The 24902-nt window shown below is 40.1% G+C and overlaps 1 long non-coding RNA gene across 3 annotated transcripts in view; it reads right to left on the bottom strand.

Annotated features, from left to right (window-relative positions):
• Window positions 1-24902, bottom strand: part of LOC144981565 (uncharacterized) — a 233670-nt gene that overhangs the window by 60653 nt on the left and 148115 nt on the right. The window contains exon 6 of one of the 3 annotated variants that reach the window (XR_013647162.1): window positions 1086-1633. The exons of the other annotated variants lie outside the window; for them this stretch is intronic. This is a non-coding gene — a long non-coding RNA (uncharacterized LOC144981565). Of the gene's footprint in view, window positions 1-1085; window positions 1634-24902 lie in introns of those variants that run through there. 3 annotated transcript variants of the gene reach the window in all.

The raw sequence follows: 24902 nt of genomic DNA, 5'->3' as shown, positions 1-24902 counted from the left end.
AAATTAACAATTACAGAGTTTATGTGTATCTTACATAGTTTATACGCCACTATTACACATATCTTGAGCAGTTGCGCATGAATTTTGCAAGATGCATGTGCTCATTTATGGCTTTCCGCGACCGGTCTAACAGACTTTTCACACATATAACGCGCGCATATTAGGTTCCAAATTATGGAAATGAAGCAGGGATGACTAATAAATTGCATATAAACAGCACAATAATCACGCACGGTTCATGAATGATTGGCGTATTGTGTGACGTCAAGTCGGCCTAGCAGCTGACTCAGAACTGGTCCGGACCAGGGGAATCTGGCTGTTGCATCTAAATGCAAGCATGGCGAGGGCCCGCGTTGGGTGCTGACCATGGTGCTGACGCAATGCGATTTCTACTAAGTGCTCTGAGTGTCAAAATAGAGATTTTCCTGTGATTTTAACATGGTTTATTTATGATACATCTGTGAAGATTTCACATAAAGACCACACATTTTCTCAAATTTTCCACCTATATTCACGTATGACCAGTTTTATCCATGCAATATGTGCAAATTGTTCGTAGCGGCACTGTGGCACGGCCTTAAGGGTCAAGCCAAACATAAAGAGTCATTTTGTTGCATGTTCTGAAGTTGAGCAGCAGCTCTCTGCACAGCCTCACCCATCATCCTGTTTCCCCAGCTGTCGTGACGCTTGCCCAACATTCGTCGGGTTGTTAACTTTTATAGCTGCTATCAGTGTTTACATCTGTCCTTCCAGCCCTGAGCCTCACAATAATTCCTGGGAAAGACGGGAGGAGGGTTGAGGGGATAATGACCGACACGCTCCTGCATTCAAAAATGGCAATTATAAAGGAAAAATGCCTGAAAAAAGCCTGGTAACCGAAACCAAGGGCCTCCTTGAAGAAGGCGCTCCGGCAGTCTGCAGATGAAATGTGTCAGAAAGAAGCGACTTGATAAGTTTGTTTAAATGAATCCACCTTGTGACCATAAACGACAAAAGTCGCTGCATCTTTTCCATTTCTGTCACAGTAATAGAGTGGAGCAGCTATCGCAAGCTTTTAAAACCATTTTTTTTCTCTCGGGAAGCAGCCTCGCCTTGAATACATTTAGCCTTTCAGATCATGAATATAGAGAGCTAATATGGGACAGCTTCATGGCAAAAAAAAAACATCTGACTGAAAAAGCAATTCAGAAATTGCATTTATCAAGAGCGCCTCTAAAATTATTTTAACAAAAAAATGAACATTTTATGATAGAACAGTTGTTTTCTTGATTTTTTTGCACAGAAAATAAACTAAACATACATTAAATATATTTTCTTGTGGGTTCTGGCTGCATTTTCCAGTCTTTTTTTTCTTTTTCTAAACTTTCCTCTTTGTATATCCAGGTATCCGAGAGTATTTGCCTAAACATGCAGTAACAGATTTCCCGCCATCTGGGGGAGGATGAAACAAGCTGTTCAACATTTACAGGATATCACCTTTAAACATGGAGTTGACAGGAATCAGCCGAGTAGCGAGACGAAAAGCCGACGTTTCAGATGGCAGCCTTCTCCCTACAGCCCCCCCTCGATGTGCAAGCGACTGACGTGCACGCATCACGGCCTGTGGCCTAGGTCTGCAGCCAGCGCCATACACCTGAAATTCAATTAGGCACATCTGCAAGCGAGGCTCCACACAATGAGTGCAGAAAATGTTTGCTCAGCTGCATTCTTAAAGAGACTGCTGGTGGAAAAACTCCGACCTGATTGTGAAGTAAAGTCGCACAGAAACCACATTATTCTCTGTAAAGCCTGACAATGAGACAAACTCAGTGCTGCACCAAAAGAAATGTTTTTTCTGCACAAACCAGACCAAATCTAAAGAAAATTCAGTGTTCACTCACTGAAGTTTGCCTCATGCAAACGTAACAGTTTAGAAAAATCTCGCATTTATTGAAAACACAGTTTTGTGCTTGGAGGAGGGGTTTTTTGAGGCATATCGAAACGGATATATTTCGAATAACTGCAACAGAAACACTTTTTCTAAAATTAAACGAGTCGTGTGACCAAATACCGAATGGCAATGCACTTCTTGGTAGGAACTGGCAGCCTTGGGCACTGCACAGCGGGCGCCACAGCGCCACACAGCTCATCAAGTTGAGCGTGTCATGTGGAATTGTCGGCTTCGCAGCTCCTCTGTATAATCGCCAACCATCATCTCGCAAAATGGCTTCATATGTAGCCACTCCCACATGTAAGGAGCTCGCCGCTCCATGGCCTGAATAAAATGTCGACGTCTCCTTTGATAGAGTTGATTGATAAGTTGGTTTGTATTTATTTGCAAAATTATGATCAAATGGAAACAGCGTGATTGCAATATTGTGTCTTTTCGACATATCTGGAATTTCGATATGTTTTTGTGCAAATGTGAAATGGAAACGCAGCTAATGCGATGTTAATGCATCACATGGCTGGAAATGTTGCAGAAACTCGATGTAAAGGTGTTAGCGGTATCACCGTTCACGATATTAGCAGTTCAGTATAAAAATACAGATTTCTGTGCTTCGTTTCGGACACAACAATCACTTGTATTCTATTCAGTTTTGCTGCACAGTTCTGGCCAGTCATTTGATCATAATGGTGATTGTGGGCAGTCTCATATAAAATGGGTGTGTCCATGAGTGTGGGCGGAGCTTCAGTCAAAAATTTGAAAGGCCAAGAGAGTGAAAGTTTCTCTGTATTTCACAGCAAAAGATTCAAATTCTGCGACATGACGGAGTAGATTGACGTGTACAACGCTTCAAAAAAGACTGTTGTTATGGCGATGAGCAATAAAATACATGTGAAAACAGAGATGAAGCACTGAAATGCAGACTGCCAGAACGACATAAACAAAGCATCTTAGGCACAGTCAAGCACCGGATAAAAGTCTCAGATACAGGCTGTCTGCGGGCAAAATATAGGCAAACGTGCTTTATTGTTCATATCACTATTATTTTCTATCTCTGTGTAGTCATGTTATGTGTCATGTATTGCAGAGCCGGAACCTGGTGAAAAACTGTTTTAAAAAGAGTCAGGCCAAATTATTTTCCACTCTTTTCCTGCTTAATAAATCAAATCAAACTTGAAAGAGGCACATAGATCGCCAGCACAAAAAATCAGGGTCACAGCCTCTTGGTTAGCCTGTATGGATGAAAACATTTGTTTTTCTAGAGTGTAGCATAAATGCACGGTACAACAGCACCACCCATGCCACATAAGTGCATGCAGTTTATGACTTATTGAGGTTAATCCTCGTTTACGTAAGGGTTAATGGCAGACGAAGTATGCATTACCACTTTTTAACGCACGCCCTGGAAGCCTGAACCGTCCGACGTGAAGCGGCGTTAAAAAGTTATAATGCATAATTCAAAGGCCATTAACTCGCTTATACCATGGTCACTTACAAAATAAATAAATATTAACCAGTTTTTAGTCCTTAATTCTTGTTTTTTTTTCCGTTTTGGATCGCTTTGTTCACAAAAAGCGGACTATTTGTTACGTGGTGCGGCGCCTTGTCGTAGTTACTTGACAAGGCGCCACGCCACCGCTGCAGTCAAGATTCGGCGATATAAAGTGAAATCTATGCTGATCTTTCCGGGTGATTTCCGGATGGGTTAAATAAAGCATCAGTTCACAGAGAAAGTTCACCTCTTACCGCTTGTTTTTGTCCAGATGAGGAAGCTAAAGGTTGTTTTAAAGAAGCCGGCACAGTGATACAGAAGATTTGAGATAGATGACCGGAACTTCTTTTTGGGGTGTGCGGTTATCACTGTGAGTTATCACTTTTTAATGCACATTCAGCAGCCAATCAGAATAAAGTATTCATCCGGACCATGGTATAAGTCTCTTTAAAATACGGATGACACAAATTTTAAACAACTGGTAAAGCCACCGCACACCGTAAAATGACTGGGTTGCACCTCCGTTTATCGTTTTTGTTGACAAAAATCAACAAAAACATCTTCTTCTATGACTGGCATCAAAGTGAAACAATGGGTCTGCGCCCTCTAGTGTTCATAGCATGTGCATCTTTTCGATCTAAATGACAACTGCTTCAATGTGTCTTTAAAACAATTATGTATGAAAAAAAACAATTAAGAAGCAATTCTTATAGAATTTTACAATTAGAAAATGTTACTGCATGTTTAGGCAAACATTTACCATACGCGTGATAACCTTAAGGTGGTCGTACGAGCATTATGGAGAGAAATTAGACTCAGTCGGATTTGTGCGTGCGTAATTCTTGATTTGTGCGTAAATTAGGATCTGTGTATGCATATTCTTGCTTTGTGCGTGCGTAAATTAGGATTTGTGCATAAATTTGGATTTGTGTGTGATTTGTTACTCACATAATACGTTTTGTGTATAAGTAAAAAAAAATATAAAATGAAAAAAATACAAAATGCAACTTACGTATGCACAAATTAAGATTACAACAGCTTGAAACTACTTACACACACACATCTTTAAAAAACACGCACAAATCCCTTGTTATGCACACATGAAGCCAAAGTTACGCACGGATCTACCGTGAGACTGTTTTCACGTCTCACAAATCCGTCCGTAAGTGCTGCGTTTAAATACCAGTGGAATGCTCGGTCATTAGAATTTTCCTATCAGCCTTCTCTTCTAAACGTATTTCCTTCAGTGGGTGTAGCAGGGCTTTAAAAAACTTTGAAGGAAAATAAAAATTATCGTCTGAGAATATGACGTTCACTTTTAAACGCTAATATATATGTTGAAAGTATATTATTCTCCGAGACACCGAATTGATGTAAAATGCGTAACAGGAACGACCAGTAAGGGGCACTGTTTTTTTTCTTCTGGAAAAATCAAAGGCAGTCAGACTGAGCGAGTCACGGGAAGAATGGCGGCCCATCTCGGTGGTCAGCGCCCCGAAGTAAGTAGCCTCTATGTTCAACACTAACATCTACTGTCTTCATGTATTGATTGAGTCATTGTCTGGATACGTTTAGAAGAGAAGGCTGATAGGAAAATTCTAATGACCGAGCATTCCACTGGTATTTAAACGCAGCACTTACGGACGAATTTGTGAGACGTGAAAACAGTCTCACGGTAGATCCGTGCGTAACTTTGGCTTCGTGTGTGCGTAACAAGGGATTTGTGCGTGTTTTTTAAAGATGTGTGTGTGTAAGTAGTTTCAAGCTGTTGTAATCTTAATTTGTGCAAACGTAAATTGCATTTTGTATTTTTTCCATTTTATATTTTTTTAACTTATACACAAAACGTATTATGTGAGTAACAAATCATGCACAAATACAAATTTATGCACAAATCCTAATTTACGCACGCACAAAGCAAGAATATGCATACACAGATCCTAATTTACGCACAAATCAAGAATTACGCACGCACAAATCCGACAGAGTCTAATTTCTCTCCATAGAGCATCAACGGGACTGCAAAACAAAGCTGCGCACCCCTGAAGATGCAGCCGCTCCTCTCCATGACCCTCTACACCCCAAGAACCCACGGCACCTGTACGGGTCAACTCCCCAAACAGGTGCTTTTGACTAAAGGCTAAAAAAACAAAGGAACTGCCTGACTCTGAAATACTCTGACCTTGAACCTTAAAAAACAGAAATGTACTTTGATGATTTTATTTCCTAAAATTTTAGTTTCCTAAAAATGTTAATTTCGATGAGGGTCAAACTGTTTTTGAGTTAAGGACCACAGACTCTACAGAGACGAAGCTCTTTCTCACAAACCAAAGAGAGAAAGAGGTTTGGATGTTTGATAATTTGATCTTCATAAACAGACGGAGTCTGACGTCAAAGCCAGATTTGATCAACTTTGCCTTTCGGCTAAAGAGAAGGTTTTTTTTGTGTCTTTTGCTGACCTTAAAAAGGCGGTTTGTGCGTAGTGCCAGGTTGGATTATTGTGACGCTTCAGCCTTTTGGTTTTCTGACATGCTGCTCTGCTCCTGACCATCACTTTCAATATAAACATTTATCTTCCATTCTGTGTTCTTGGCTGTGAGGAGATTACAGATTTAAAACAGTTTTCTCAAAGACCTCCATGATTTTTTGCGCCTAATTTGAACAATGTGAATTTCATGATTCACTCTCCCTGCCTCCAGTGTGGCTCCACTGGTGTGTGAACGTGGATGCATATCCCGGTGATTGTCAGAGTAGGCGCGTACTGGCAGCCCCGCCTCTGTCAGTTTGCCCCAGGGCAGCTGTGGCTACATCGGTAGCTCACCATCACCAGGTATGAATGATACACGTTGAAGCACTTAGAGGATCTGGAAAAGCACAGAGAAATCCAATCCATTATTATCAGTATTAAAATTAGGGGACAGTTTAGTGAGCTGTTCAGTGCAATCCATTTGTACCAGACCAAGACCAGGTCAGTGGTCTTGTGATTGAGTGTCCACCCTGTGACTGGAAGGTTGTGAGTTTAACTCCAGGCCAAGTCATACAAAAGATTCTTGTCACTCGGTAACCACCAAATGGTTCCGGAGTTCAGCTGTGTCTACAGCCCACCGCTCCCCACAGGGCATGGGTCAAATGCGGAGAACAAATTTTGCACACCTAGGTGTGTGACGGGTAATGGGACTTTAACTTTTAAGTGTGTTATCTCCAGTCTCTGCAAGCTCCTCCTGACCTGCGAGCAAAGTGCTGCAGCTTTTTTTCATATGAACCAAACAGACCGAATCCCCAATGAGGCCCAGCATTCTGTCTCATTTACAGCTTTGGCCACAGGTGCTCAGCCTTAAATTTCGCGCCGTAACCCTTGTGGCTATCCTAGGCACTTTGACGTTTGGAGTTGGGTCATCTAGACCCACTAGACAGTGTTCTGAACCTTTTTTCTTCAATGATTTGTGATCTTTACTGGTGTCCATGGATTACATGAAATCTTTCCACCTTCATCCACCTTTGTCATGGTAGGGAGAACATGTCAATGTAAGGGTGGGGTCATATAAGATAGCACAAGGGTTAAACAGTTGTGGGAGAGGATAAAGTATGTAAATGAGCCTGTTTTTGCCTGTAGCCAACCCCGTGACCTCCAGCCTACAAAAGCGCTCGCACTTGTGCTCTGCAACGACCAGGAAATTGATTATTATAAGGAGCTGCAGGGTTTAAAAATAGTGCAGATGGAGGCGAAGAAAAAACAAAACAACAACGACCAAATGCTGTTAATTCCAGCATTAAATATGAATAAAAGCGTCTTCTTAACAGGCGGCTCCATTTGTTTGCTTTTCTGACTGAAAGTTCTTCCGTAACCTCCAAGTCCTGGTGGGATCAGAGCGACGCAGTTGTTTCCTGAGCCTCTTCATTTAAATTTTTATAACAAGATGTCAACTCTTCCCTATGTAATGACGGCATTTACTTTAAAGCAAAAAAATAAAATAAAAAAAAGGAGATTACAGCATCAGAGGGGGGATTATAAAGAGCAAAGAACCAATCACGTCCACAGAATCCTACAGCATCTTAAACCTTTCATCTGCTGTTTTCTGTTTACTCCATGCTGCTTCTCTTTGTGTTTCTCCTTTATTCTATTCTTACGGAGACGGCAGAGGATTAATAAATACGTTAAGCTAAAATAAGCATGTTGTGTGCTCTACAACAGGCGATGGTGTGAGGCTCTTTTATAAACCATCCTCCTCATGCGAGGGAATGTCAAGGGCAGCAAACCGCCCAAAGAAAAAGAGGAACACGTAAACAACTTCCTTCCCCGACAGTAAAAAAAAGCCCATTCAAAATATAAGACAATATCAAGGCAATTTCAGATCAAATTTAAACTGTCCACCTTTCCATCCCCCCCCCTGAAGCAGATAAAAACATTGAGCACGAGCCCAGAGAAAGGGGCAGTGATCGCACTTGACTGCCACAGGAAATGGCGGCGAAGCAACTTCTGCGGCAAAAGGTTTTCCTCTGGATACTGATGTGATCAAAAAAGCCAATGCACTCTCATAAAGTGCCTATAAGACCTAAATATATATATAAAAACACCCAGTATCAACATCATGTCAGCACTTATCATTTCTCAGTGGAGAGGTATAATCAAGAGGGACTTGTCACTTTTGAAGCAGACAGCAATTTAAAAATCAACAGGAAATGAGATGGAGCGATGGGGTTTGATACACGCTGAGCTCAGCCTGAAGAAGAGCTGGAAAAACGGGAAAATTTTCACATTTTCTGGGGATTTGTAAACAAAACCTTTGGACAGAAGAGGATGCTAATCCAGCAAAGACACAAAAAAAACAGTCTGAAAATATAAATGTGAAAATCAAGAGACAAAAATTTAACGCCAACATTAAATATTAACGACAGGAAAAACTGAAAACTTTCCTTGTTATGTTTCATGTTTCATGTTATTGTACTTAAAGCCTCGAGAAATCAGAGCATCTTTAAAAAACGGAAACCTTAAATATTTTTATGTCAATGCTTTCTCCCGTCAGCATTCATTACATGGAAATAAACGCCTGATCAGAATAAAAATGTGCCATGTAAACACGCCGTTCGGAATACTCTGACGCGATCAGACTCATTTGGTTCAAAATTTCGTCCAGAATGCCGATTGTTGATCCAATTGTGGTGCATGTAAACTACTTATTCCGATTGTGCGTCTCTACAGCTCTTGCTCTTGCGTTATGCATAGACGGTGTGGCGCTCCAGAGGAGGGTTTGGAGTGCAAACAGGACCGGTCGCCTGCTTCACCCGTGTGATCCGTGTCTCTGAAGCAGAGCAGCCGGACTCGTCGCTTCGTGTTTACGAGTGGGGGAGGGTGCTTTGTTTCGGTGTGCACTCCACCGAAACAATATATATATATATATATATATATATATATATATATATATATATATATATATATATATATATATATATATATATATATATATAAAAGTACTTTAAAACATGTATATACACACACACACAAATACATATCACATCAAAAGATTTGCTTACTGATGCCTATTTATATAAAAAAAACATTAATGACATCTTTGAACTCAAAATTTTCCTATTTATAAAAAAAATACTCAGGATGCCCATATAAACAGTTGTATCTAGAGAAAAAAAAAAAGGTATATTTTTTAAAAAACTAAAGAGTGTCAGAATTTACTACTTTACATTCTTTCACTGTGTCCCCCAGCTGCTATAACCCCCCTCCCACTGGATAGAGAGGGAGTAGTGGCATCATCCCTGATCCATTCACCCCTAGCTGATAATGACACAAAAGTAACTAAAGAAAAACGGTTTCCCTCTAGTGTTTGTTTTAAACTGTAAAAAAACTGTTTCCTGCTCAGGGTGATAAAAGTTTAAAGGTCTGTTTGTTGAAAAAAAAAAAAAGGAAATTCCCCTGCAAAAATTTTGCCTGTGTTTCTGCTCAGTATTAAATGAAACAGCAAGTGATATGATGCCTGAACGTGCATCTGCAGGTCACGGCAGAGGCAAGGTCAACGAGGACGGAGCTGACGGTAAGTCCATTTCTGGAAGCAGGAAACAATATGAGCAAGAAAGATTTTTGCAAAAACGATCCCATTCAATACCTGTCTGATACCGTGGATGAAATCCAAGCCTGAGCTACAAATGAAAACTGAGTTTATCTGGAATGAGTTAGCGGGTGGCGTAGGTGATTAGAGCAGCAGAGAACACAGGAAGAAGAAAAAGACAAGTTTAATGGAAAGTGTTGGTAAAGCAAACGACAAGGCTACAGTCTAAAGTAGAATTGAATTGAATTAAATTAAATTAGAAAGATGGTCTAGGGCGTTTTCCTCTTGGCAAAGAAACTTTCCAAAGACGTTTGTTTTTTACTCATTTTGCTAGATCCTGGGTTTTATTTTAGCGGTAACCTATGACGTGACCGAGAAGAACGCCTTGGCCTGCGTCAAGAGTGACATAGATAGATTTAACAGGGAATCTGGCTTTTTTTCAAAACGAAAACATCTTTCAGATTTCAAAATAAATAAAACGGCATTAATGTAAAAGTTATTTAATCTTTCTGTGCGGCCAAGGACCAAATGACCCGGGGGTTGGGGACCGCTGATGTATGGTACTGCTAATGCCCGGCGTATGGTGCGTTCACAGAAGTAGAAATTTTACATGTATAGTTCAATTTCACCTCGTAAAAGATAAAAAGTTTAGGGTACCAGGTCACCTATGTGGTAGCACAAAAAAACCCACAATTGTTTTGCAGGCTGCAGGGTTCCTGATCCCAGCACTGAATCATTGTCTAAACTTCCCATAGAAATAGTAAGCAAAAAACATTTGCTTGAACATGGGTTTTACTGTACTGAATTAGTGAACAGTGAACTACTCTGCAATAATTTTTCCTCCATGAGTTTGCAAAAGTGACTTAGGTGGTAGGCAGTGTCCGACACCTCAATCACGTCTTTAATTCCATCCTTTTCAACCATCGACAGAGCCCTTTTAGAAAGACGTTACGGATGCTCTGTCCAAGGGTTGCAGCCATCTCTGGTGGGCACTGGCTCCTCCCTAATCTACAGTCTACGGCACAGACCTGAATTTTGGGCTTCCATATCCGGAACGCCCACGATCGCACACAAGTGTTTAAGTCCAGTCACAAACTCAACGTACATATGTGGTGTTTATTGATCACATGCTGAGAGTTCAACAGGTTGAACCTTTTCACACTGAATCGAGGCAACGCAGCGCTGTGACCAATCAGAGACTCGGATTTGACGGATTTGATGGTAACTTGTGGGTGGCGTACGCTTCAAAACACAGAAGTATCTGCCGTTGTAAACATGATCACGAAGGAGACATTAACAATTGCCATTTGGTTCGGGTTAGATTGATATGACACCAAGAAAGACATTTCCGAGATCCACAAAAACAACAAAGTCCCACTCTGATAGAGACAAGATACACAAAACACTGAACAAAAAGAAGGAACAAAACTGAAACAGGCCACAGCCTTAACATCTGTGACATGAAAGTTGGTGACAATATTATGTTTATTCGTGATCAATGATCTAAATTCACATTCAATTAGTATAATCATGCGAAAAAAAATAAAAACAAAAACATATAAACTGTTCATCAGCGCCTGATTGTTGTCATTGCAGAGCCGTCTCCCCGCCCCGGCATTTTGTCTCTCGTTGTAGTGAATATGCACACGTACTTTGTAGATTCAGTGTTTAGTGACTGGATATAAATGCCTCTGACAACGTAACCTACTATTTACTCTAACAGGAGAAATTATGCATTGAAAATAAAAGAAAGTTGTATTCACAACAGACACGTCAAACGTAGAAACCAAATGTTGCATTCATATTTTTTCACGCAAAGTTGTGCATAAAGTATTCGTTTGTGCACAACTTTGTCTTTATGTATCTGTTCCTTTCTGACAGTCACCTTACCCATTAAAACATAGTCATCTTAAGAAATGCTCCCAAATATACCAATCATGGTTTGTGAGTTTCACCAAGAGGTAGATGATAAGTAGATAAGTAAACATGATAGTAACTCTTTGAATTTCATTTTCCCAGAAGTTTTTCTGTAATGACTGAAGTAAGGCGGGACGTGTCAAAGGGACGTTGCTGGCTGCTCCTCCGTCTGTTGCTTCAATCAGACCTTTTGTCTCTCCGCCTCTTCTGTGGGACACATGAGGTAACACGTTTCCAACTTCCTGCCCCATTACCACTCGGCATCGTTTGTGGGACAGCCTGTGCGCTGGTTTGTGTTTATTAAAGTAGTTTTTCACAGTCGAGCTGCTGTATTCTCCCCTGTCTTCTCTCTTCTGGTGTGATCGCACGTCGTTTTTCTTTTAAAATTATTTAAACTGCAATCTTCACACAAATGGTTGCTTTCAATGGCAGCAGGAAAGTGGAATTCAGATTGCTGTATATGGAGTCATTTTAGCATCCAGGGCAGGCAGCCTGCAAGTAAACCATGCACAGGCCTGCTCCTTTAAGTCAGAAAGTAGAATGCGTAACTATTTTTCTTTAAATTCTTTTGTTGTTTTAGATATAAATGAAAACAAACTCTTTGCTAAATATTTAATGGCTTATTAAATCACAATTTAAACTGGAACTGAATATATATGAACAGTGAAAGAAGAAGCAAAGACAAAGAACGGTTTTGATTTTGTCAAATTCAGATTATGATGCAAATACAAAAAAAGGATTTCGTCTCTGTTCTGCATCCCAGAGAGAAAACTACCATGGAATTAACGTTTCTGAAAAGAGTTTGTGACGCACAAACACTTTATCTGAGGGTCATTTGAAGCCAAATGTGATTAAAGGCCTGGTGTACTTTTTCTCCACGGAGAAGAAGCTCGAGCTGCAGCAGTTTATTTTCAGATCTGTTCCTTAAAACTGGCATCGACTCATGGCAGAAACATTTGCGGCCTTTGGTGGAAAATGTCTGCCTCTAGAACTCTGCCTTACTCCAAACTGCCTGGAACTGAAAGCAGCAGAGGTTGAAGGTCGTACCAAAGGAGGGGAATGAATAAGCTCTCAAAAACAGCAAACAGACGTTTGACAACGTCCACATTCGTTCACATTAAAGAGATTTTTTTCCGTGCTGCAACACATGCAAACACACAGCTGATCGTCATGGAAACAAACAAAGTATTTCCATTTGCTGCTCTCTGAAGTTTATTGTCTGAAACTGACAGACAGTGCATTTTAAAGCCTTAGATGCTGATGATGGCCGCCTGCTGGAGAAGCTGTGCTCCTCTGTGAGTGAGACGAATGGAGACCTGCCGTCTCCTGACTGAGCTAGTAAAATTCTCTGGACTGTCGGTAAGGCAACAGATGAAAGTGTTTGGATCACTGTGTCACGTTCAGAACAAGAGCTTGATGGTGTAACATGCTGAGCATCAGCTGGGATCAAAGGGAAGCCTTCTTAAGTAAAGGAAGTTTCACAGCCACAGATGGAGACAAAAACAAAGAAACCTCTAACTACAAAGCATTGATTCGTTGTTAGTGGAAGTTCTTTGTAAGACCACGATCACATATGCAAATATGCCACCGTACGGTGACCTAAATGCAGGTTTTTTAGCAAACTTAGAAGGTGGTGGCGTCGCGGCATTTGTTGATGGGAGGCGGCAGTTGCAGTTTTTGATAGCCTGATTTCAGACTGTCACCCTCCAGCCACCCCCCCGGCCCCCACTGCCACTGTCCGATTGTTAGAAGTTGTATGGTAGCAGCGCAGGCACTTGTCAGGGTCCCATCAATGACTAGACCACAATCTGGTGATCCCGGATGCCGTCGGTCCAAATGGGGAGACGGCGTTGATGCTGCACAAAACTCATCATGGTGTTAATAGCACCACAGTGACTCTGACACCTGATCATGACCAACTGCGGTTGACAGACAGAACATTGTGCTGTCTTTGGAGGTATTGGTAGATTTGTAAATTAACAAGATAATAATGTGTGTTCTAAATCTGCTGGGAATGACCAGTGGTCATTTTTAATAGCGAGATGATTATTTTCAGTTACTAATAACCAGAAAACAAAGGACACAATGTCTTGGTATTCTTTACAAATGATACTTTTCAGTGAATTTCTGTTCTTACTATGGAACCCAGGGACAGAGAGGATGTTGGTCTTTCTTATAATCAATTTTTTGTCAAAGTAATCGGTTTTCCATCAATCTGAGCGATCTGGCCAGTCCTTAACTGAGGTTTCCACATGTGAATTTGTGGATCAAGTCAATATTAATTTATTCTCACGTTTCCGTCATAAAAAAATACCTTTAAAGATTTATGCATCATTGTGGGGAAACAGGAAAATATGTATTTGTGAAGGATTCTAGTTGATGAACTTCATGCATGTTTAATGGACGGATGCTTCAAATATTTATGACGCAGAAAAAAAAAGGGCAAAGAAATTCTCAAAGGAACCTTGATTAATGGATGAATTCTGTTATAATTTCCCTACATAGGACTTTCTTATGGGATAATAACTGAGATGCTTGGTGTAACAGGTCACATGGTCACATGTAGGGATGTGCTTGAGTTGGACTGATCAGAACCAGAAGTAGACCTAATCACTTCACAGCCTGCAGTTCCCGTTCTGTGTGTGGAAGGAGCAGAAACGTAATGGATCCCGCTCCTGCTGTAATTAGCTGTGAGGTTTTGGCATTTTAGTGACATTTGCCTCGTTGTTTGGCATCTTAAGCCGTCTTCCAGGTGTGAGCTGAATGGGAAATTTTGGAAAGTCGACATAAAGCTTAACAAATTTCTTCTTTTTTTGATCAAGTGATGTGAAATTTCTAGATTTCCTTCTTTGCCAATTGTGCGTATTTGTCACAAAGAAATATTAAACAGCACAAAAATTAATAGAAAATGGTGCTTTTAAAAGTAATGATTTGGTTTACAGTAAAAATTACAGTAAAAATAAGCTATGCCTGAAACATGTAATATCTGGCTGTGGCTTTTTTGAATTTAAACATCTGTAGTAAACCTGTTTCCTATGTTTGTGCAGGAATTGTGTTTCTTTGCAAAGAAGTTTAGACACTGTTGGGTTTTGTTAGGGGAAAAAAAACAATCTTTAAGTCAGATTTTAGTCATAATTTTGCAGAAAAGGTTTAAAATTGTGACGTTTTTAAACATTTTTCAAAGGTTAAAAGATAGCCTTGGCGGGTTTTGATCATTGTTCCTTCCTTAGAATTTCTTTCAGAATTTTCTAGACCCTTGTTTACAGAAGTTTTTGCAAAGCTGCTCTCAATTTGGCTCCAGCTGCCATTGGTCTCACGTCCAACGTTTGATTGACAGCTTTCATGTGGTAGGGGTGTGGACTTCCGTCAAGCTCACTGATTTGTGAAAGGGGTTGCCACAGACCACCGGGACCATCCTGTGGAAACATCACACAGGAGAGGTAAACCCCCATTTTGCCACACAACCTCCTCAAGCTTGAGGTCCAAACTGTAGTAGGGGAGGGCAAGAAAGTCTGCATGGCTTCCAGGCTGAATGGCTTCACAAATGAGCCGAGAAATTCCGAATGTGAGGAATGGAATAACGGTGTGGGTACCGGATCGACTCGAGCTGCCAGATGTTCTCGGGGTCCTTCGGGGTCCTTCGACCAATGATGACGTCACACTATTTGATTGGCTGTAAGTTGCCACGACCAATGAGTTGACATCGCTAAGTTTTTTTTTTTAACTTTATTGACAGTTGAGGTATCATACATTAAATAACGACAATAACAATGTAATCAACATTACCTCGAAGATCAGTCACCATTGCCAAAAATAACATATTAACACAGAAAATAAAGAATAGAGGGGGGAAAAAAGAAACAATGAACATAACATACAAATAAATAAAAACATAAGTAAAATAAAAATAAAATAAAGGAACATAGAACCAATCTAAATAGTCTAATACTAGTTAAGGGTACTCGTGAAGTTTGTATTTCTGAACAAATCTAAGCAATTTCAAGCCATTCTTCTTAGTCATATAATGAAGTGATTGAAAGTAAAAACAGAGCTCTTTATAAAAGGTTATAAAAAGTGGTTTGGTCGTCAAAAATTTATTTTTGTGTATATAAAACTTTTTTTGCAATATCAGGATATTAAGAACTGTATTTTCTGGTTTATCATATGATATCACACCCAATAAAACATTTTTTGAGTGTAAATGAACTGGCATTGCAATTTTGGAAGAATACCAAAAGCAAAACTCATCCTAGAGTGTTTTTATAATTCCACAGTTAAAGAATAAATAATCCACCGTCTCAATGTCATTCAAACAAAAACTGCAGTCATTCTCTTCAAACCCAAAACGAATCCTCAAAAATTCCTTAGATGGGTACGACGTCGCTAAGTAGTAAAATCGCTAAACGTAAAATCGCCCGCTAAGTAGTTTGTCCAACTGGTGTTACCGTCGAGAACATCCGGCAGCCCGAGTCGATCCGGTACCCACAACGGTCCGGTGTTGTGCCGTCATTGAGACGCCAAAAATCCAAGCATAGGGGGCCACGATCCATCTGCCTTAGGCACCATATGGAGGAGTGACGCCCAGGGGCTGTTAGAGCACCTCACGATAACCAGACCCTCCAAGGTTGCAGACTCCTCCTCAGCAATTGCCAGTTGCTGGCAATCGAGGTGATGTGCCCGTGCAAAAAACTGGCGGGCCCTCCATGGGAATGAAATACTCCACTCCGTGCTTAGCCACAGTGGAGGAAAAAGATGGAAACTCAGCTACTAAACTATGAAAAATGTCATCGCATGACTGGCCCAGTTCCCCCAGCCGCACATGGGACAGTAGCAAAAATGATTGTGTCAATTAGCCTGCGGTTAGCGATATCCACTGAATACCCATTGGCGCACAAAAAATCTGGATCGATAATGGGAACAGACACAGAGGCAACAAAAGTTCCTAACTGAACCCACGTCCATGAAAACAATTTGGTTCCATGAGTTTCGATAGCAGATTTGTTAGCTGCAAATCTGCTATCGAGCGGCGGACCACTGGTCAGAAATGCACATGGCGGGAATACAGCGCTTTGCCTTTTTGCTGAACCTCTGACGGAAACGGAACAGGGAGCTCCCGTGGCGCGCACCCACACCGTCCGGCATCGGAGGCGGGCAAGTCACCTCATTTACATATGGAACAATCAGACCACGCCCTCAGCAACTGCAAAGCCTGTTGCTGAGTTGAATGTCAACTGTGTTTAAGGACAGCAACGACTGTCCCCTTTGAATATACAGAGTGGCTGTTCATCAAATTTGAGTGTCATCTGCATTTGATTTGTGCAGGAATAATCTTTTACACACACGCTGGGATTCCAAACACATCGACAGTAAAGGCAAACCCTTCATCATTCCCTCCACACACGCAGTCCTGTGTTTATCTGCGTAATTGAACGTATAAAAAAAACGCTGCAACAGTGGCTCTGACAGTGGGAGACAAGTTTCTTATGAACTGGAGAAGCAGAATGGCTCCGATTCTGACAGAAATGGGCTTTTAATTTGACGGGCTGGGAAGCTTATATATTTTGACTGACATAAAAAGCTTATTTTGCTCTTGAAGGAAGAAAAAAAACTTGTGTAGCTGTGGTTTGATAGACAAATAAGATATGAAAAATCATCATCCGCTGCTGCAGGATATGCAAGAGGACATAAACAACATAATAGTTTCCGTTATGAAAGGAGCGAGCCGCCAAGATGACTTAATGGAGTCTGCATTAACAGATAAACAGCCGTGTAAGCAGACATGCTGCCATCACACATTGCTCACGTAAGCATATTAAAGTCCACGCGCTGCATGTGGGGCTACTGCGGCTCCTCCGCTGTCTCATGTTGCAGCGAAGAAGTCTCCTGCAATTTATCTATCAAGCAACTCCAGCAGGAGGCTTTACAACAGCACAGTGGTGGAGCTGGGAGGGAAGGATGGCAGCAGATGATGTGGGCCCCCCTCACTGTCCCGATCTCCAGTCTGTCTGGGATTACACCAGGATGGAAGCCCTACATCCACAACAAGAAGTGGAGAAAGTTCTGATTGGAGCGCTTTGAAAACCATCTGTAAAGTTCAAAAGTTAGTAAAATAAAAAAATAAAAAACTTTGGCTGAATTTAAAAAGTTCTCATACTTTCCGTCCAGTCTGTTCCCACCTGATTTAGTTGCCTGGTTTAAACCTTTTCCAGAGCTTTACCCAATCTCAGGTGGTGATCAGGTCACATCCAAACACCTCCTATAACCCCATCAAATGCTTTTAAGATACCAACGCAAGCCACGCCCCCACCAGCACCTGCATTCAATCATTCCCCTGCAGCATGTTTTCGTCGTTTCATATCCTCTCTCATTTCCTCCGCTCTCTTACATAACAGCAAACAAGACACGATTCCTAAACCAATCAACAAAGCAAATTTATCCGAGTCAGATCTAAGCCCATTATGTGAATGGAGCTGACAACAGCCTCCCTGTTGTAATGGAAATCTTAATTACATGCATTAATTATGCCGGGATGAATGCAAAAGAAATTATACAAGAGCTGTTATCAGCCGGTAAACGCGGGCGGATACAAGCAGCCCCACATGCACACGACTCAAGAGGACTTTAAAGATGGATGGTGGAGCCAACCAAAGGCGCCGCTCACCGACGGGCAAGGCAGGAAAAGGTCCAAACCCAGGAATCGGGGGTGTGTGTGTGTGTGTGTGTGCAGAAACATTCCTGGCATGCCGATTTATCAAGTGTCAAACCGCAATGGTTTTGGCTAATCAAGACGTTTAGCTGAAAGACTAGTTTGAACAAGTAAGCTGGATCAGTTCCAGAGTCAGCCACCTGGTGGATGTTGTACAAGACTCTTTCGATTACCATCCAGCCACCTAAAGGTCGGTTTATACTTCACAGCGATCAGCCATCGTATCCAACAGTCTAGTCGATACTACAGTTGGTTGGCTTTGCTTGCGACTGTCCGTGACAATGGCGATGAACTTCTGAGTGGCATTTATACTTTTTAAGCGATGCCATCGTCTCCAGCATTTATTTTTAGCAAGAGAAACATCCTGCTCTGACTTGCTGCGTCAGCGAATGCACGGTTGAAGGATGAGGCAGAGGAGGAAGTGGTGAGTTTGTCCTGTAAACAGAGGCAGGCAATACAGAGGTAAAAAAAAAAAAAACAAGGTTAAATAAAGAAACGGGGCGAATTCCATTCTCTAGTCCTGCAAGATGTGAGGCATATATTTCCAGTAACTGTGATCTGAAAGTGATCTATTTTCTATATGTCTACTATACTATGCCATACTATACTATACTATACTATACTATACTATACTATACTATACTATACTATACTATACTATAAAAAGCACAAAGGTAAAAAATTGCAAGTCTTTGTTGAGGAATTCCTGTTTAAAGTTATTCAAAAAAGATTCAATTCGATCAAATTCTTGTTTGTAAAGTGCTGAACACTTTATTTGAAATTAAGTCTGTTTTTCTATGAATACAGGAATTAATATAAATAATTTTAGTTTTAATATTACCAAAACATTTATGCTTGACGATTAAGAAGCTAATTTCCGTGTTTCCAACTGAATTGGTGAGCCAAAAATATGCTAAATGATGTAAATCTGTTTTTAAAACCGTTTAAACTGAAATGTCTCAGTAGACCTTATATTGCACCATTTTCATCAGAAAGAGGTGTTTATGTTTATATTTTTTTGTATTTCGTATATTCGCTCACATTGTGGTTGAACTTTTTTTTCAAAAGAATCTTTAGATTTTCTGACATAAAAAATGTTACCAGCAGTTTAATGGCTGCGCTGTGACCACATTTCTATGAGGAAATTGAAAAAAATGGTGTAAAAAACATGGAGGTGATTGAAAAACTATTACAGCAGTTCCAATGAAAAACTTTTAAAAGTTCAGTTAAAACAAAGCTTAAAATTTATTCTTACTTTTCCTCATTTGACATGAAAGTCAATGGGTAAAACATGTGCTTTTAATCATCTATGGGCCATCTATAAGTGACATTTATTAACCCATAATAAACTGTTAAGTCATGTATAACTCAATAATAAACTCTTTATTAATGTTTTTTAACTAGCATTAACAGTTATAAAATGTTACCACATATGGCAACCCAAACATTCTAGTTTTTCAGAAAAAATGAGTGATGGATTCATGGCCCCCCCATGAACATTTTTCTTTTATGCCTTGGGCCCCCACAGAATCGAGCAGCGGCTCTGAAGTTGATCCAGGAGCTCTTGGATCCTCAGGCCTGCGCTCTGTTCCCATCAGTCTTCCCCTTCTCCCATGATGGGATTTTTATCTGGAGGCCTGAGGGAGGGATCTGTTTGAGCGGAAGCCTGACAGGCTCCAAGATAGCCGTCCACGACCACCGCGCTGCACCACGACAACCATCAATCTCCACAAGTTCACTGTTTACAAGCAGGACAGTAAACCGGTCATGAGCCGTCGGCGCTCAGGACGCAGTCAGAGAGAAATGAGGTTTGCTCACCTCCTCCGCCCATCGCCGGGGAAACTCCTAATCAACCTCCGAGGTGGATGTACTGTGAGGGACTGGAGCGGCGCAGTGGTGGAGAGGCTGATGTCAAAACCAGTTATTACTTTCAACATTGTTTTCCCTGATTGCAATCACGTCCCGGTTTTGTCTCTAACAAGCTCGGAGGCTCAGAGATCTTTGTGATTTCTTCTGCCGCTTCTTTACAAACTGTCAGATGCACCTAGCCCATCTGATTTCCCGCTGCCATTCCAATTCATTCTCTTTAACAGAACAAGATTGCTGGGTTCCTTCAATGCAACCCTGATGAGATAGGTCAGTGGTGGTTTTGCAGCCTCGGAGAGTAATCTTTCTCTTTCCTATTTTCTTTCTCTTTTTTTTTTTTTTTTTGGTTTCCCTTAAGAATGTGGTGCCTATATAAAAAAAGTTTCTAATTCACATGTGCAATAACTTCTACTGACAAGACAAGGAATCACAGCTTCTGGTAGAAAGAGGATCTTTAGGATTACCATGCGCAAGAAAGAATATAAAGGATGGGAGGAGGTCGTTTCTATGGTTACAGGCAAATAACACCTCATCTTTTTCTGCATAAATAAAGTTTCCCTGTTTTGTTTTTGCAGGTTAGGTTTGTCACTTTTTTTGCGGTAACACATTTTTTATCTGCACTTTCCTTTTTGTGTGTGTTCCTCTGCACTTTTCTTGTTTGTTTCTTTTCGTCGTTTGATGTTTATGAGCAATAATGTCATCTCATGTTATTTCAGAGGGACAGAAGGAAGCATGCTGAATGGAAATTGTTCCGACAATCATCATCCTAAGAGATGGACTGCACTCAACAGGGCCCCGTTAAAAAAAGAATAAAGCCTCTTCATCAGAAATGTTCCTGTAAAAATAAAGACATTTGATTTTAGGAAAAGTTTTTATCAAAAAAACTAGTTTTCGATGTGGTTCATCCTGATTAAGCAGATAAACACATCTAGATGACACTTTTTTATCAAGATGAGGTCTGTTTTTTAACCTTATATACTTACAGTCACTTTTGTTTTTTAAAATCAAAGTTAATTCTTTTATTTTAATCTTTTTTCTTGTTAACAATCCTTTTTTCCATTATTTTTGGACAAGGACCACTTAATTGCCATGCGATCTACTTTTTAACGCTTAGATAACAGAAAACGTGCAAAAATTACTTGATTGGAGTTTTACTGATTCTATTAATTCAGGGTTTGTTTTGTGAAATTCTATGCATCTGGAATGTCTGATGCTTTAAAGAGTCTACAACAACCGAACATTTCCTGAGATTTCTTTTTGAAAACTTTCAAAAATGTTCCAGATTCCTGCAGCACAGGAAGCAGAAACTGTCAGCAAACATCCAGACATTTTCAAATTCCCCTCATATTTTGTTACAAATAGTCTCGAGAGGAAGTAGACAGCAGAACCGTCTTCCACACATATTGAATCCCTTTTTGTGTCATGGGGTTGCTGGAGCCTTTCCTAATTAATGTTGGGCGAAGACGGGGTCAACCCTCAACAGGTCGCACAATCACACTCAAGTGCACACGAAGGGGGAATTTAAAGACAGAGATTGAACTAGGAAACATGTTTTTGGAAGTGTTCCCGGAGAAAATCCACGCATGCACGAGGAAAACATGCAAACTCCACACAGAGAGAACCCCGCTGGGATTTGAACCAGAGCCTTCTTGCTGTGAGGCGTGAGTGCCAGCCACTACACCATCATGTAGCCCAAAATGAGAACCAGTATCATTACAGACTTTGATAAGAACATTTTTTTGTGTTAATTTGATTATTTAAATTTAAAAATCTACAAATAAAAGGAAAAAAAAAGGAACCAATACCATTGAAATGACACATAAACGACGTCATGGTTAAGACATTTTTTTTTTTGCCACAAACCACAGACTTAAAATTCAAATTTCTATCAAATATTCATGATAATAAAATATGACCACATTCGGTGCAAAAACCTACTTGACATTTGATTTTAGTCAAAATATCTTTATAAAAAATGCACAGGGTGATTTTATTCATCTGTTCACTTTTTTTAATTCATAGAGGACACGCTAAAGTAGAATCTGGACTTCAGTGGTATAGAGATTACAGCAAACACTAAACATGAAAACAAGCCAGATAAGAGAAACGGAACATTTAAAAAAAGAAATAAATAATCAATTAATTGAAAATTACATTTAATTTATATTATAAACAGATTTAATAAACCTGTTGTACAAAATATGAAAAACTATGAGATAAAATAGATGAACATGTACTTTGAATTTTAACTAATTCTTTTTTTTTTTTTTTTATGACTAGATTTCTCTTTTTATGATATTGACTCTTTAATGTTTGAAGAATTAACCTAAAGCAGAGCGGAGATGTGCATCTGGAAAGGCCATTATCCATTACTTGTATACTTCACGTTTTTAAAAGTAACAATAATCGTTTACCCTATTGTCATTTTGCATGAACCGATCACCTAATTAATTTTTCTAAATTCTTTAAATAGCAAACCATTTTCTGTGACGTTTGTATGTGAACGTGTGAACCTTCCCCTCATTGAAATGACATCATCATTCAATTTGGAGGCATTATTAGAAACTCACACCTAACTTCAGCAGAAGCTTCCTCTCTGGTCGTTGGACGTCTTGGTGCTCTAAATATAACCCTTTGAATCCGCCTTTTCCACTCGGTGCATCTCGCCTGTCCTAATTGCTGTGGTTTGTTCCCAGCAGGAGCCGGGAGACGATGCCGGCTCACCACGGCTGTTTCTGATCGCTGCAGGCACCACGGCTCATTATGCAGACGAACCAAGGATTTCTAATGACTTTCAAAACAAAACACGGATTGTAATGAGCTTTTCTGCTCTATTTTTGACTTTAGCTGGCTTTAGTTGAACTAGGAATAACCAGGTTTTCCTGGGCAGCTGGGTGATTCTCTGACTGTCGACTGGGATTTTTCCATGTTGAGTTTGTCATTTTTTTTTTTTTTAAACTTGTCCTGTCCAACAGCTAGGCAAACAGATGAGAGCTGAGGGCCTCTTGTGTTGGACATATTTTGCTTTAACAAGAGGGGTTATTAATCTTCAGACAAACCAAAGGTATGTCTGAATAAACCCCTTTTGTAATTGAGGCCAAACTTTATTAATTTCAACCATGTTTGAAAATCTTTGGTGTTGGACCGGACGGAAAAGGAAAGAGGGGAAAAAGAGAGAGGGACGTTAGAGAGAGGGGGGAGTAGGAGGGTGATAATAGGAGGGGAAGGGGGGTAAGACCATGAAGCAGCATAGAGCAGACAGGATTACTGGTTGTTTATCGTTACGGTACGGTTCAAATGTAGTACAAAAAGGGCGGGGCCTGTTCACACACACTCAAATATTATCAACACACCTGCTAGCTGCAAAAATGTCCACATGTCAACATTTTTTTGAGTTTGTCATTTTTGAGTCTGTACGGGCAAAAACTGTCAGCGTTTGGTCCCATGGAGTGTATTTAAACAGCAAACCCCACAAGGAATCTTCAACGTTTTAAACAGAGGACTGGAAGAAGGTTTTCAAAAAGTCTTCTAGAAGGAGGTTTAACTTTAAAATACCAGGTTCCTCGGATTGTTTTTAAGCAAACGTGTCTTTCCGTTATCAGAGTAAAACTTCACAACGGTCATCAAAAGAAATGTTAAAATATTTTTCAATTTGAAAAAATGTTCAGCTGGCTTTTATATATTCATATATATATTGTGTGTGTGTGTATGTTTAAATATATTAAAGTAGTTTTATGGTTTGTTGTGAATTAGTGAGATAAGGTGTGAAGGGGATAAATGTTGATTATAAAAAATTGTCAAGTTTTTACCTATGCTTTAATAGGACAGTGTTTGGCAATTTTCTTCTAAATTAACTTTCAAATCCATAATGTCAGGAGATGTGACCACACGGTTCATCTCAATATTTCGGTAGAACAGGAGCCCCAGACCATGACACTAACACCACCAGATTTATCTAATCCTATTGTGTCCTTGTGTAAATGTAATCCTTATTCACAATGAGCCAAAAAACTGACAGATTCTGCAAGATGTCCGTCCTAAAAAGATGAGATTGGTGCGTAACATTCATCATCGATACACATCTTTTATGAGAGACAAAATGTAAAAGAATGAATCCAGAAAATCACATGAAAGGATTTTTAAGCAATTTATTTGTTTATTGGTGCAGAAAAAGTATTCGCACCAATAAATAGGCGAGAATTGTGTCCCTCCCCACAGACTTGTTATTTCTTAAAGATGCTCTTTTATCCTCAGCTTGTTTCCTGTTTTGATGTCACCTGTTTTTACAGGATATCTGTGTAATGGTATGTTCATACAGGGCATGTCGTAGTTGTGCAAATTGAACAAATCTTACTCCGGATTTCTTCGTTCACAGCTCCATTCTGATATATAAAAGAAGAGTGTCAAATAATTCCAGCCGGGCACAAACCGCAATTATTAATTTCTTCGCCATGATCAATTTTCAAGTTTTTGGTACTTCTGTGAATGAAAAGGGACGCATCCATCAATCACAACCAAATCTGAATACGTGATTGATCAAAGTTCAACCTGGTTTAAGCTTTAATGTGCGTTCAATGGCCAGGCTTTTTTGTAAGTAGCCTGTAGTGCGTGAACATGAGCGTTTTCAACACTGAAGCTCCAAATGCGCATATCCACACATTTTATCCCTCATATAAAACAGGTGGTTAAAACTGGTTTTTATCATCTTAGAAATCTGGCTAGGGTCCGCCCACTACTCTCTCTTGGTAATATGGAGATGCTAATGCATGCTTTTATCATGAGTAATATTGATTACTGTAACGCTCTGCTTGCTGGTCTTCCAAAAACCAACATCAGGAACCTTCAGCTTCTCTAAAATTCTGCTGCACGAGTTCTTACCAAGACCAGGAGGCGAGCTCACATCACCCCAATTTTAAAATCCCTGCATTGGCTCCC

The sequence above is a fragment of the Oryzias latipes genome, chromosome 13, assembly GCF_053564925.1.
Source record: "Oryzias latipes strain Hd-rR chromosome 13, Olatipes_Hd-rR_3.1".
Classification (NCBI taxonomy): domain Eukaryota; kingdom Metazoa; phylum Chordata; class Actinopteri; order Beloniformes; family Adrianichthyidae; genus Oryzias; species Oryzias latipes.
The sequence above is the reverse complement of the archived record's forward strand: the minus strand, read 5'-3'. Positions and strand labels throughout refer to the sequence as shown.